Raw genomic sequence first — 13,640 nt, 5'->3', positions numbered from 1 at the left:
AAGAGAAAGGGAGTAAATTCCATGAAATGCATAGGAGATTGATAAAAGCAGAACAAAAAGGGAAGAATTAAATTCAAAGCATGCCCCGAAAAACGTGTGAAGGTCCCACCTGTCATTTATGCTTCTAATTGGGTATCTTTACTTTCAAAGTATAGTTTTGATCCTTTGACGATCACTCTCTTGATTTACAGCAGAGACAGATAGTTGAGAAGTCTTTTCTCACATAGCTAGCACAAGCCTGCGCTTTTCCTTGCTGGCAGGGTGGAAATGACAGATTAGTCCTAGGAAGAAAAATCAAGCAATATTAGCAGAGGATGGTTTCGATCCATCGACCTCTGGGTTATGGGCCCAGCACGCTTCCGCTGCGCCACTCTGCTCCCTTGTGAAAGTGCTCTCTTTATGCAGAGGAGGAGCTTTCAGCGGAGTGGCAAGGGATTGGTGGGGCTCTCTCCTCATTTGCCTAAGCACATCGCAAGGTATGCTGGGTACAGAAAATCTTCATCTTCCCCACTCACAGTCAGTCATAACTGAAAGTGCAGACCCTCTTAGGAATTAGCCGTTTCAGGCCTTTACCAAGACAGCAGCTCTCTGTCCCTGTCCTTTCTCTGTGATCCTAGCACTAGCATACTCAGGATTTGGCTTTACCTGGGAGCCAGAGATCTACCCGGTGAGGGCGAGGCTTTTGAGCGTTTGGGAGCGTTCGGGACGTGAGAGGACGCTGGACAGGAAACTATGCCAATTTGAAGTATCCAACCTTCCTGCTGCAGCGAGAGGCTCTTTCCGTGGAAATCTGCCACTTGGAGTCATCTCAACTTGCCCTCTGATAAAACATTTTTCTGAGTCGCAGTTACATCCGATGGTTACAAGGTGGCGCTGCATTCAGGTGAGAGCACAAGTATGCACAAAATCTTGGTGTGGATACCAACATGAAAAGCTGTAGAAATTGTCTTGCAGAGGGTAAAGAACTGGGGATTGAAACCAAGGATAAAGCTGTGCAGAAGAGAAGAAATGGAAAGCAGCAGTACAAATAGTGGAAATGAGCATATGGGCAGCATCGGAAGCAAAGCAGCGAAGAGAAAGGGAGTAAATTCCATGAAATGCATAGGAGATTGATAAAAGCAGAACAAAAAGGGAAGAATGAAATTCAAAGCATGCCCCGAAAAACGTGTGAAGGTCCCACCTGTCATTTATGCTTCTAATTGGGTATCTTTACTTTCAAAGTATAGGGTTGATCCTTTGACGATCACTCTCTTGATTTACAGCAGAGACAGATAGTTGAGAAGTCTTTTCTCACATAGCTAGCACAAGCCTGCGCTTTTCCTTGCTGGCAGGGTGGAAATGACAGATTAGTCCTAGGAAGAAAAATCAAGCAATATTAGCAGAGGATGGTTTCGATCCATCGACCTCTGGGTTATGGGCCCAGCACGCTTCCGCTGCGCCACTCTGCTCCCTTGTGAAAGTGCTCTCTTTATGCAGAGGAGGAGCTTTCAGCGGAGTGGCAAGGGATTGGTGGGGCTCTCTCCTCATTTGCCTAAGCACATCGCAAGGTATGCTGGGTACAGAAAATCTTCATCTTCCCCACTCACAGTCAGTCATAACTGAAAGTGCAGACCCTCTTAGGAATTAGCCGTTTCAGGCCTTTACCAAGACAGCAGCTCTCTGTCCCTGTCCTTTCTCTGTGATCCTAGCACTAGCATACTCAGGATTTGGCTTTACCTGGGAGCCAGAGATCTACCCGGTGAGGGCTTGCCCGGTGTGAGGCTTTTGAGCGTTTGGGAGCGTTCGGGACGTGAGAGGACGCTGGACAGGAAACTATGCCAATTTGAAGTATCCAACCTTCCTGCTGCAGCGAGAGGCTCTTTCCGTGGAAATCTGCCACTTGGAGTCATCTCAACTTGCCCTCTGATAAAACATTTTTCTGAGTCGCAGTTACATCCGATGGTTACAAGGTGGCGCTGCATTCAGGTGAGAGCACAAGTATGCACAAAATCTTGGGGACTTTTGCCAGATTTATCGGTGGATCTTGCCTATTATTTTCAGAGGCTAGATATCGCCTAGAAATGCTTTTTAAAATAGGGATGCTGGGGTTATAATGTCTGGTCGGGGCTCAGCCCTTTCATTGCCTGCCCCCAGCAAAATATTTATTATCAGCACATGTGAGTGGTGAGTGCTTTATGGAAAATAGCATATATTGGGACAATGAATGTAGCAGATGAGGCGATCGAGATGTCTACCTACGTGTTTGTTTATTTTTTTATATAACGGCTGATTATTCTGTTTCTGATATTTCAGTTTTGTGACATGTTGCATTAAAATATATCCTGCTTGGAGAATATATAAATATTTGCACTGCGTTGGCCGGGAATCGAACCCGGGTCAACTGCTTGGAAGGCAGCTATGCTCACCACTATACCACCAACACCCTCTGATGTGTGTCCTCTAGGTTCCAGATGTTACAACGCCGAGTGCAGTGGCAATCTTGCACCGGTTCCAATCGTGCATTTGGTGTGGATACCAACATGAAAAGCTGTAGAAATTGTCTTGCAGAGGGTAAAGAACTGGGGATTGAAACCAAGGATAAAGCTGTGCAGAAGAGAAGAAATGGAAAGCAGCAGTACAAATAGTGGAAATGAGCATATGGGCAGCATCGGAAGCAAAGCAGCGAAGAGAAAGGGAGTAAATTCCATGAAATGCATAGGAGATTGATAAAAGCAGAACAAAAAGGGAAGAATGAAATTCAAAGCATGCCCCGAAAAACGTGTGAAGGTCCCACCTGTCATTTATGCTTCTAATTGGGTATCTTTACTTTCAAAGTATAGGGTTGATCCTTTGACGATCACTCTCTTGATTTACAGCAGAGACAGATAGTTGAGAAGTCTTTTCTCACATAGCTAGCACAAGCCTGCGCTTTTCCTTGCTGGCAGGGTGGAAATGACAGATTAGTCCTAGGAAGAAAAATCAAGCAATATTAGCAGAGGATGGTTTCGATCCATCGACCTCTGGGTTATGGGCCCAGCACGCTTCCGCTGCGCCACTCTGCTCCCTTGTGAAAGTGCTCTCTTTATGCAGAGGAGGAGCTTTCAGCGGAGTGGCAAGGGATTGGTGGGGCTCTCTCCTCATTTGCCTAAGCACATCGCAAGGTATGCTGGGTACAGAAAATCTTCATCTTCCCCACTCACAGTCAGTCATAACTGAAAGTGCAGACCCTCTTAGGAATTAGCCGTTTCAGGCCTTTACCAAGACAGCAGCTCTCTGTCCCTGTCCTTTCTCTGTGATCCTAGCACTAGCATACTCAGGATTTGGCTTTACCTGGGAGCCAGAGATCTACCCGGTGAGGGCTTGCCCGGTGTGAGGCTTTTGAGCGTTTGGGAGCGTTCGGGACGTGAGAGGACGCTGGACAGGAAACTATGCCAATTTGAAGTATCCAACCTTCCTGCTGCAGTGAGAGGCTCTTTCCGTGGAAATCTGCCACTTGGAGTCCTCTCAACTTGCCCTCTGATAAAACATTTTTCTGAGCCGCAGTTACATCCGATGGTTACAAGGTGGCGCTGCATTCAGGTGAGAACACAAGTATGCACAAAATCTTGGGGACTTTTGCCAGATTTATCGGTGGATCTTGCCTATTATTTTCAGAGGCTAGATATCGCCTAGAAATGCTTTTTAACATAGGGATGCTGGGGTTATAATTTCTGGTCGGGGCGCAGCCCTTTCATTGCCTGCCCCCAGCAAAATATTTATTATCAGCACATGTGAGTGGTGAGTGCTTTATGGAAAATAGCATATATTGGGACAATGAATGTAGCAGATGAGGCGATCGAGATGTCTACCTACGTGTTTGATTATTTTTTTATATAACGGCTGATTATTCTGTTTCTGATATTTCAGTTTTGTGACATGTTGCATTAAAATATATCCTGCTTGGAGAATATATAAATATTTGCACTGCGTTGGCCGGGAATCGAACCCGGGTCAACTGCTTGGAAGGCAGCTATGCTCACCACTATACCACCAACGCCCTCTGATGTGTGTCCTCTAGGTTCCAGATGTTACAACGCCGAGTGCAGTGGCAATCTTGCACCGGTTCCAATCGTGCATTTGGTGTGGATACCAACATGAAAAGCTGTAGAAATTGTCTTGCAGTGGGTAAAGAACTGGGGATTGAAACCAAGGATAAAGCTGTGCAGAAGAGAAGAAATGGAAAGCAGCAGTACAAATAGTGGAAATGAGCATATGGGCAGCATCGGAAGCAAAGCAGCGAAGAGAAAGGGAGTAAATTCCATGAAATGCATAGGAGATTGATAAAAGCAGAACAAAAAGGGAAGAATTAAATTCAAAGCATGCCCCGAAAAACGTGTGAAGGTCCCACCTGTCATTTATGCTTCTAATTGGGTATCTTTACTTTCAAAGTATAGTTTTGATCCTTTGACGATCACTCTCTTGATTTACAGCAGAGACAGATAGTTGAGAAGTCTTTTCTCACATAGCTAGCACAAGCCTGCGCTTTTCCTTGCTGGCAGGGTGGAAATGACAGATTAGTCCTAGGAAGAAAAATCAAGCAATATTAGCAGAGGATGGTTTCGATCCATCGACCTCTGGGTTATGGGCCCAGCACGCTTCCGCTGCGCCACTCTGCTCCCTTGTGAAAGTGCTCTCTTTATGCAGAGGAGGAGCTTTCAGCGGAGTGGCAAGGGATTGGTGGGGCTCTCTCCTCATTTGCCTAAGCACATCGCAAGGTATGCTGGGTACAGAAAATCTTCATCTTCCCCACTCACAGTCAGTCATAACTGAAAGTGCAGACCCTCTTAGGAATTAGCCGTTTCAGGCCTTTACCAAGACAGCAGCTCTCTGTCCCTGTCCTTTCTCTGTGATCCTAGCACTAGCATACTCAGGATTTGGCTTTACCTGGGAGCCAGAGATCTACCCGGTGAGGGCTTGCCCGGTGTGAGGCTTTTGAGCGTTTGGGAGCGTTCGGGACGTGAGAGGACGCTGGACAGGAAACTATGCCAATTTGAAGTATCCAACCTTCCTGCTGCAGCGAGAGGCTCTTTCCGTGGAAATCTGCCACTTGGAGTCATCTCAACTTGCCCTCTGATAAAACATTTTTCTGAGTCGCAGTTACATCCGATGGTTACAAGGTGGCGCTGCATTCAGGTGAGAGCACAAGTATGCACAAAATCTTGGGGACTTTTGCCAGATTTATCGGTGGATCTTGCCTATTATTTTCAGAGGCTAGATATCGCCTAGAAATGCTTTTTAAAATAGGGATGCTGGGGTTATAATGTCTGGTCGGGGCTCAGCCCTTTCATTGCCTGCCCCCAGCAAAATATTTATTATCAGCACATGTGAGTGGTGAGTGCTTTATGGAAAATAGCATATATTGGGACAATGAATGTAGCAGATGAGGCGATCGAGATGTCTACCTACGTGTTTGTTTATTTTTTTATATAACGGCTGATTATTCTGTTTCTGATATTTCAGTTTTGTGACATGTTGCATTAAAATATATCCTGCTTGGAGAATATATAAATATTTGCACTGCGTTGGCCGGGAATCGAACCCGGGTCAACTGCTTGGAAGGCAGCTATGCTCACCACTATACCACCAACACCCTCTGATGTGTGTCCTCTAGGTTCCAGATGTTACAACGCCGAGTGCAGTGGCAATCTTGCACCGGTTCCAATCGTGCATTTGGTGTGGATACCAACATGAAAAGCTGTAGAAATTGTCTTGCAGAGGGTAAAGAACTGGGGATTGAAACCAAGGATAAAGCTGTGCAGAAGAGAAGAAATGGAAAGCAGCAGTACAAATAGTGGAAATGAGCATATGGGCAGCATCGGAAGCAAAGCAGCGAAGAGAAAGGGAGTAAATTCCATGAAATGCATAGGAGATTGATAAAAGCAGAACAAAAAGGGAAGAATGAAATTCAAAGCATGCCCCGAAAAACGTGTGAAGGTCCCACCTGTCATTTATGCTTCTAATTGGGTATCTTTACTTTCAAAGTATAGGGTTGATCCTTTGACGATCACTCTCTTGATTTACAGCAGAGACAGATAGTTGAGAAGTCTTTTCTCACATAGCTAGCACAAGCCTGCGCTTTTCCTTGCTGGCAGGGTGGAAATGACAGATTAGTCCTAGGAAGAAAAATCAAGCAATATTAGCAGAGGATGGTTTCGATCCATCGACCTCTGGGTTATGGGCCCAGCACGCTTCCGCTGCGCCACTCTGCTCCCTTGTGAAAGTGCTCTCTTTATGCAGAGGAGGAGCTTTCAGCGGAGTGGCAAGGGATTGGTGGGGCTCTCTCCTCATTTGCCTAAGCACATCGCAAGGTATGCTGGGTACAGAAAATCTTCATCTTCCCCACTCACAGTCAGTCATAACTGAAAGTGCAGACCCTCTTAGGAATTAGCCGTTTCAGGCCTTTACCAAGACAGCAGCTCTCTGTCCCTGTCCTTTCTCTGTGATCCTAGCACTAGCATACTCAGGATTTGGCTTTACCTGGGAGCCAGAGATCTACCCGGTGAGGGCTTGCCCGGTGTGAGGCTTTTGAGCGTTTGGGAGCGTTCGGGACGTGAGAGGACGCTGGACAGGAAACTATGCCAATTTGAAGTATCCAACCTTCCTGCTGCAGTGAGAGGCTCTTTCCGTGGAAATCTGCCACTTGGAGTCCTCTCAACTTGCCCTCTGATAAAACATTTTTCTGAGCCGCAGTTACATCCGATGGTTACAAGGTGGCGCTGCATTCAGGTGAGAACACAAGTATGCACAAAATCTTGGGGACTTTTGCCAGATTTATCGGTGGATCTTGCCTATTATTTTCAGAGGCTAGATATCGCCTAGAAATGCTTTTTAACATAGGGATGCTGGGGTTATAATTTCTGGTCGGGGCGCAGCCCTTTCATTGCCTGCCCCCAGCAAAATATTTATTATCAGCACATGTGAGTGGTGAGTGCTTTATGGAAAATAGCATATATTGGGACAATGAATGTAGCAGATGAGGCGATCGAGATGTCTACCTACGTGTTTGATTATTTTTTTATATAACGGCTGATTATTCTGTTTCTGATATTTCAGTTTTGTGACATGTTGCATTAAAATATATCCTGCTTGGAGAATATATAAATATTTGCACTGCGTTGGCCGGGAATCGAACCCGGGTCAACTGCTTGGAAGGCAGCTATGCTCACCACTATACCACCAACGCCCTCTGATGTGTGTCCTCTAGGTTCCAGATGTTACAACGCCGAGTGCAGTGGCAATCTTGCACCGGTTCCAATCGTGCATTTGGTGTGGATACCAACATGAAAAGCTGTAGAAATTGTCTTGCAGTGGGTAAAGAACTGGGGATTGAAACCAAGGATAAAGCTGTGCAGAAGAGAAGAAATGGAAAGCAGCAGTACAAATAGTGGAAATGAGCATATGGGCAGCATCGGAAGCAAAGCAGCGAAGAGAAAGGGAGTAAATTCCATGAAATGCATAGGAGATTGATAAAAGCAGAACAAAAAGGGAAGAATTAAATTCAAAGCATGCCCCGAAAAACGTGTGAAGGTCCCACCTGTCATTTATGCTTCTAATTGGGTATCTTTACTTTCAAAGTATAGTTTTGATCCTTTGACGATCACTCTCTTGATTTACAGCAGAGACAGATAGTTGAGAAGTCTTTTCTCACATAGCTAGCACAAGCCTGCGCTTTTCCTTGCTGGCAGGGTGGAAATGACAGATTAGTCCTAGGAAGAAAAATCAAGCAATATTAGCAGAGGATGGTTTCGATCCATCGACCTCTGGGTTATGGGCCCAGCACGCTTCCGCTGCGCCACTCTGCTCCCTTGTGAAAGTGCTCTCTTTATGCAGAGGAGGAGCTTTCAGCGGAGTGGCAAGGGATTGGTGGGGCTCTCTCCTCATTTGCCTAAGCACATCGCAAGGTATGCTGGGTACAGAAAATCTTCATCTTCCCCACTCACAGTCAGTCATAACTGAAAGTGCAGACCCTCTTAGGAATTAGCCGTTTCAGGCCTTTACCAAGACAGCAGCTCTCTGTCCCTGTCCTTTCTCTGTGATCCTAGCACTAGCATACTCAGGATTTGGCTTTACCTGGGAGCCAGAGATCTACCCGGTGAGAGGCTTGCCCGGTGTGAGGCTTTTGAGCGTTTGGGAGCGTTCGGGACGTGAGAGGACGCTGGACAGGAAACTATGCCAATTTGAAGTATCCAACCTTCCTGCTGCAGCGAGAGGCTCTTTCCGTGGAAATCTGCCACTTGGAGTCATCTCAACTTGCCCTCTGATAAAACATTTTTCTGAGTCGCAGTTACATCCGATGGTTACAAGGTGGCGCTGCATTCAGGTGAGAGCACAAGTATGCACAAAATCTTGGGGACTTTTGCCAGATTTATCGGTGGATCTTGCCTATTATTTTCAGAGGCTAGATATCGCCTAGAAATGCTTTTTAAAATAGGGATGCTGGGGTTATAATGTCTGGTCGGGGCTCAGCCCTTTCATTGCCTGCCCCCAGCAAAATATTTATTATCAGCACATGTGAGTGGTGAGTGCTTTATGGAAAATAGCATATATTGGGACAATGAATGTAGCAGATGAGGCGATCGAGATGTCTACCTACGTGTTTGTTTATTTTTTTATATAACGGCTGATTATTCTGTTTCTGATATTTCAGTTTTGTGACATGTTGCATTAAAATATATCCTGCTTGGAGAATATATAAATATTTGCACTGCGTTGGCCGGGAATCGAACCCGGGTCAACTGCTTGGAAGGCAGCTATGCTCACCACTATACCACCAACACCCTCTGATGTGTGTCCTCTAGGTTCCAGATGTTACAACGCCGAGTGCAGTGGCAATCTTGCACCGGTTCCAATCGTGCATTTGGTGTGGATACCAACATGAAAAGCTGTAGAAATTGTCTTGCAGAGGGTAAAGAACTGGGGATTGAAACCAAGGATAAAGCTGTGCAGAAGAGAAGAAATGGAAAGCAGCAGTACAAATAGTGGAAATGAGCATATGGGCAGCATCGGAAGCAAAGCAGCGAAGAGAAAGGGAGTAAATTCCATGAAATGCATAGGAGATTGATAAAAGCAGAACAAAAAGGGAAGAATGAAATTCAAAGCATGCCCCGAAAAACGTGTGAAGGTCCCACCTGTCATTTATGCTTCTAATTGGGTATCTTTACTTTCAAAGTATAGGGTTGATCCTTTGACGATCACTCTCTTGATTTACAGCAGAGACAGATAGTTGAGAAGTCTTTTCTCACATAGCTAGCACAAGCCTGCGCTTTTCCTTGCTGGCAGGGTGGAAATGACAGATTAGTCCTAGGAAGAAAAATCAAGCAATATTAGCAGAGGATGGTTTCGATCCATCGACCTCTGGGTTATGGGCCCAGCACGCTTCCGCTGCGCCACTCTGCTCCCTTGTGAAAGTGCTCTCTTTATGCAGAGGAGGAGCTTTCAGCGGAGTGGCAAGGGATTGGTGGGGCTCTCTCCTCATTTGCCTAAGCACATCGCAAGGTATGCTGGGTACAGAAAATCTTCATCTTCCCCACTCACAGTCAGTCATAACTGAAAGTGCAGACCCTCTTAGGAATTAGCCGTTTCAGGCCTTTACCAAGACAGCAGCTCTCTGTCCCTGTCCTTTCTCTGTGATCCTAGCACTAGCATACTCAGGATTTGGCTTTACCTGGGAGCCAGAGATCTACCCGGTGAGGGCTTGCCCGGTGTGAGGCTTTTGAGCGTTTGGGAGCGTTCGGGACGTGAGAGGACGCTGGACAGGAAACTATGCCAATTTGAAGTATCCAACCTTCCTGCTGCAGTGAGAGGCTCTTTCCGTGGAAATCTGCCACTTGGAGTCCTCTCAACTTGCCCTCTGATAAAACATTTTTCTGAGCCGCAGTTACATCCGATGGTTACAAGGTGGCGCTGCATTCAGGTGAGAACACAAGTATGCACAAAATCTTGGGGACTTTTGCCAGATTTATCGGTGGATCTTGCCTATTATTTTCAGAGGCTAGATATCGCCTAGAAATGCTTTTTAACATAGGGATGCTGGGGTTATAATTTCTGGTCGGGGCGCAGCCCTTTCATTGCCTGCCCCCAGCAAAATATTTATTATCAGCACATGTGAGTGGTGAGTGCTTTATGGAAAATAGCATATATTGGGACAATGAATGTAGCAGATGAGGCGATCGAGATGTCTACCTACGTGTTTGATTATTTTTTTATATAACGGCTGATTATTCTGTTTCTGATATTTCAGTTTTGTGACATGTTGCATTAAAATATATCCTGCTTGGAGAATATATAAATATTTGCACTGCGTTGGCCGGGAATCGAACCCGGGTCAACTGCTTGGAAGGCAGCTATGCTCACCACTATACCACCAACGCCCTCTGATGTGTGTCCTCTAGGTTCCAGATGTTACAACGCCGAGTGCAGTGGCAATCTTGCACCGGTTCCAATCGTGCATTTGGTGTGGATACCAACATGAAAAGCTGTAGAAATTGTCTTGCAGTGGGTAAAGAACTGGGGATTGAAACCAAGGATAAAGCTGTGCAGAAGAGAAGAAATGGAAAGCAGCAGTACAAATAGTGGAAATGAGCATATGGGCAGCATCGGAAGCAAAGCAGCGAAGAGAAAGGGAGTAAATTCCATGAAATGCATAGGAGATTGATAAAAGCAGAACAAAAAGGGAAGAATTAAATTCAAAGCATGCCCCGAAAAACGTGTGAAGGTCCCACCTGTCATTTATGCTTCTAATTGGGTATCTTTACTTTCAAAGTATAGTTTTGATCCTTTGACGATCACTCTCTTGATTTACAGCAGAGACAGATAGTTGAGAAGTCTTTTCTCACATAGCTAGCACAAGCCTGCGCTTTTCCTTGCTGGCAGGGTGGAAATGACAGATTAGTCCTAGGAAGAAAAATCAAGCAATATTAGCAGAGGATGGTTTCGATCCATCGACCTCTGGGTTATGGGCCCAGCACGCTTCCGCTGCGCCACTCTGCTCCCTTGTGAAAGTGCTCTCTTTATGCAGAGGAGGAGCTTTCAGCGGAGTGGCAAGGGATTGGTGGGGCTCTCTCCTCATTTGCCTAAGCACATCGCAAGGTATGCTGGGTACAGAAAATCTTCATCTTCCCCACTCACAGTCAGTCATAACTGAAAGTGCAGACCCTCTTAGGAATTAGCCGTTTCAGGCCTTTACCAAGACAGCAGCTCTCTGTCCCTGTCCTTTCTCTGTGATCCTAGCACTAGCATACTCAGGATTTGGCTTTACCTGGGAGCCAGAGATCTACCCGGTGAGGGCTTGCCCGGTGTGAGGCTTTTGAGCGTTTGGGAGCGTTCGGGACGTGAGAGGACGCTGGACAGGAAACTATGCCAATTTGAAGTATCCAACCTTCCTGCTGCAGCGAGAGGCTCTTTCCGTGGAAATCTGCCACTTGGAGTCATCTCAACTTGCCCTCTGATAAAACATTTTTCTGAGTCGCAGTTACATCCGATGGTTACAAGGTGGCGCTGCATTCAGGTGAGAGCACAAGTATGCACAAAATCTTGGGGACTTTTGCCAGATTTATCGGTGGATCTTGCCTATTATTTTCAGAGGCTAGATATCGCCTAGAAATGCTTTTTAAAATAGGGATGCTGGGGTTATAATGTCTGGTCGGGGCTCAGCCCTTTCATTGCCTGCCCCCAGCAAAATATTTATTATCAGCACATGTGAGTGGTGAGTGCTTTATGGAAAATAGCATATATTGGGACAATGAATGTAGCAGATGAGGCGATCGAGATGTCTACCTACGTGTTTGTTTATTTTTTTATATAACGGCTGATTATTCTGTTTCTGATATTTCAGTTTTGTGACATGTTGCATTAAAATATATCCTGCTTGGAGAATATATAAATATTTGCACTGCGTTGGCCGGTAATCGAACCCGGGTCAACTGCTTGGAAGGCAGCTATGCTCACCACTATACCACCAACACCCTCTGATGTGTGTCCTCTAGGTTCCAGATGTTACAACGCCGAGTGCAGTGGCAATCTTGCACCGGTTCCAATCGTGCATTTGGTGTGGATACCAACATGAAAAGCTGTAGAAATTGTCTTGCAGAGGGTAAAGAACTGGGGATTGAAACCAAGGATAAAGCTGTGCAGAAGAGAAGAAATGGAAAGCAGCAGTACAAATAGTGGAAATGAGCATATGGGCAGCATCGGAAGCAAAGCAGCGAAGAGAAAGGGAGTAAATTCCATGAAATGCATAGGAGATTGATAAAAGCAGAACAAAAAGGGAAGAATGAAATTCAAAGCATGCCCCGAAAAACGTGTGAAGGTCCCACCTGTCATTTATGCTTCTAATTGGGTATCTTTACTTTCAAAGTATAGGGTTGATCCTTTGACGATCACTCTCTTGATTTACAGCAGAGACAGATAGTTGAGAAGTCTTTTCTCACATAGCTAGCACAAGCCTGCGCTTTTCCTTGCTGGCAGGGTGGAAATGACAGATTAGTCCTAGGAAGAAAAATCAAGCAATATTAGCAGAGGATGGTTTCGATCCATCGACCTCTGGGTTATGGGCCCAGCACGCTTCCGCTGCGCCACTCTGCTCCCTTGTGAAAGTGCTCTCTTTATGCAGAGGAGGAGCTTTCAGCGGAGTGGCAAGGGATTGGTGGGGCTCTCTCCTCATTTGCCTAAGCACATCGCAAGGTATGCTGGGTACAGAAAATCTTCATCTTCCCCACTCACAGTCAGTCATAACTGAAAGTGCAGACCCTCTTAGGAATTAGCCGTTTCAGGCCTTTACCAAGACAGCAGCTCTCTGTCCCTGTCCTTTCTCTGTGATCCTAGCACTAGCATACTCAGGATTTGGCTTTACCTGGGAGCCAGAGATCTACCCGGTGAGGGCTTGCCCGGTGTGAGGCTTTTGAGCGTTTGGGAGCGTTCGGGACGTGAGAGGACGCTGGACAGGAAACTATGCCAATTTGAAGTATCCAACCTTCCTGCTGCAGTGAGAGGCTCTTTCCGTGGAAATCTGCCACTTGGAGTCCTCTCAACTTGCCCTCTGATAAAACATTTTTCTGAGCCGCAGTTACATCCGATGGTTACAAGGTGGCGCTGCATTCAGGTGAGAACACAAGTATGCACAAAATCTTGGGGACTTTTGCCAGATTTATCGGTGGATCTTGCCTATTATTTTCAGAGGCTAGATATCGCCTAGAAATGCTTTTTAACATAGGGATGCTGGGGTTATAATTTCTGGTCGGGGCGCAGCCCTTTCATTGCCTGCCCCCAGCAAAATATTTATTATCAGCACATGTGAGTGGTGAGTGCTTTATGGAAAATAGCATATATTGGGACAATGAATGTAGCAGATGAGGCGATCGAGATGTCTACCTACGTGTTTGATTATTTTTTTATATAACGGCTGATTATTCTATTTCTGATATTTCAGTTTTGTGACATGTTGCATTAAAATATATCCTGCTTGGAGAATATATAAATATTTGCACTGCGTTGGCCGGGAATCGAACCCGGGTCAACTGCTTGGAAGGCAGCTATGCTCACCACTATACCACCAACGCCCTCTGATGTGTGTCCTCTAGGTTCCAGATGTTACAACGCCGAGTGCAGTGGCAATCTTGCACCGG

General features: G+C 45.8%; 7 non-coding genes across 7 annotated transcripts; all 7 read right to left on the bottom strand.

The window, feature by feature from the left end:
- Positions 1-2,350: 2,350 nt before the first annotated feature.
- On the bottom strand, positions 2,351-2,422 carry TRNAG-UCC (transfer RNA glycine (anticodon UCC)). Its single transcript has one exon. It is a non-coding gene; the product is annotated as a tRNA-Gly (tRNA).
- Positions 2,423-3,943: 1,521 nt separating this feature from the next.
- Positions 3,944-4,015, bottom strand: TRNAG-UCC (transfer RNA glycine (anticodon UCC)). Its single transcript has one exon. It is a non-coding gene; the product is annotated as a tRNA-Gly (tRNA).
- A 1,521-nt stretch (positions 4,016-5,536) lies between these two features.
- TRNAG-UCC (transfer RNA glycine (anticodon UCC)) lies at positions 5,537-5,608 on the bottom strand. Its single transcript has one exon. It is a non-coding gene; the product is annotated as a tRNA-Gly (tRNA).
- A 1,521-nt stretch (positions 5,609-7,129) lies between these two features.
- On the bottom strand, positions 7,130-7,201 carry TRNAG-UCC (transfer RNA glycine (anticodon UCC)). Its single transcript has one exon. It is a non-coding gene; the product is annotated as a tRNA-Gly (tRNA).
- Positions 7,202-8,723: 1,522 nt separating this feature from the next.
- Positions 8,724-8,795, bottom strand: TRNAG-UCC (transfer RNA glycine (anticodon UCC)). Its single transcript has one exon. It is a non-coding gene; the product is annotated as a tRNA-Gly (tRNA).
- Positions 8,796-10,316: 1,521 nt separating this feature from the next.
- TRNAG-UCC (transfer RNA glycine (anticodon UCC)) lies at positions 10,317-10,388 on the bottom strand. The gene has a single exon. It is a non-coding gene; the product is annotated as a tRNA-Gly (tRNA).
- Positions 10,389-13,502: 3,114 nt separating this feature from the next.
- Positions 13,503-13,574, bottom strand: TRNAG-UCC (transfer RNA glycine (anticodon UCC)). The gene has a single exon. It is a non-coding gene; the product is annotated as a tRNA-Gly (tRNA).
- Positions 13,575-13,640: the final 66 nt, after the last annotated feature.

The sequence above is a fragment of the Triturus cristatus genome, chromosome 11 (genome assembly GCF_964204655.1).
Source record: "Triturus cristatus chromosome 11, aTriCri1.1, whole genome shotgun sequence".
Classification (NCBI taxonomy): domain Eukaryota; kingdom Metazoa; phylum Chordata; class Amphibia; order Caudata; family Salamandridae; genus Triturus; species Triturus cristatus.
Note: the sequence above shows the minus strand (reverse complement) of the source record. Positions and strands in the feature narration are given on the sequence as shown.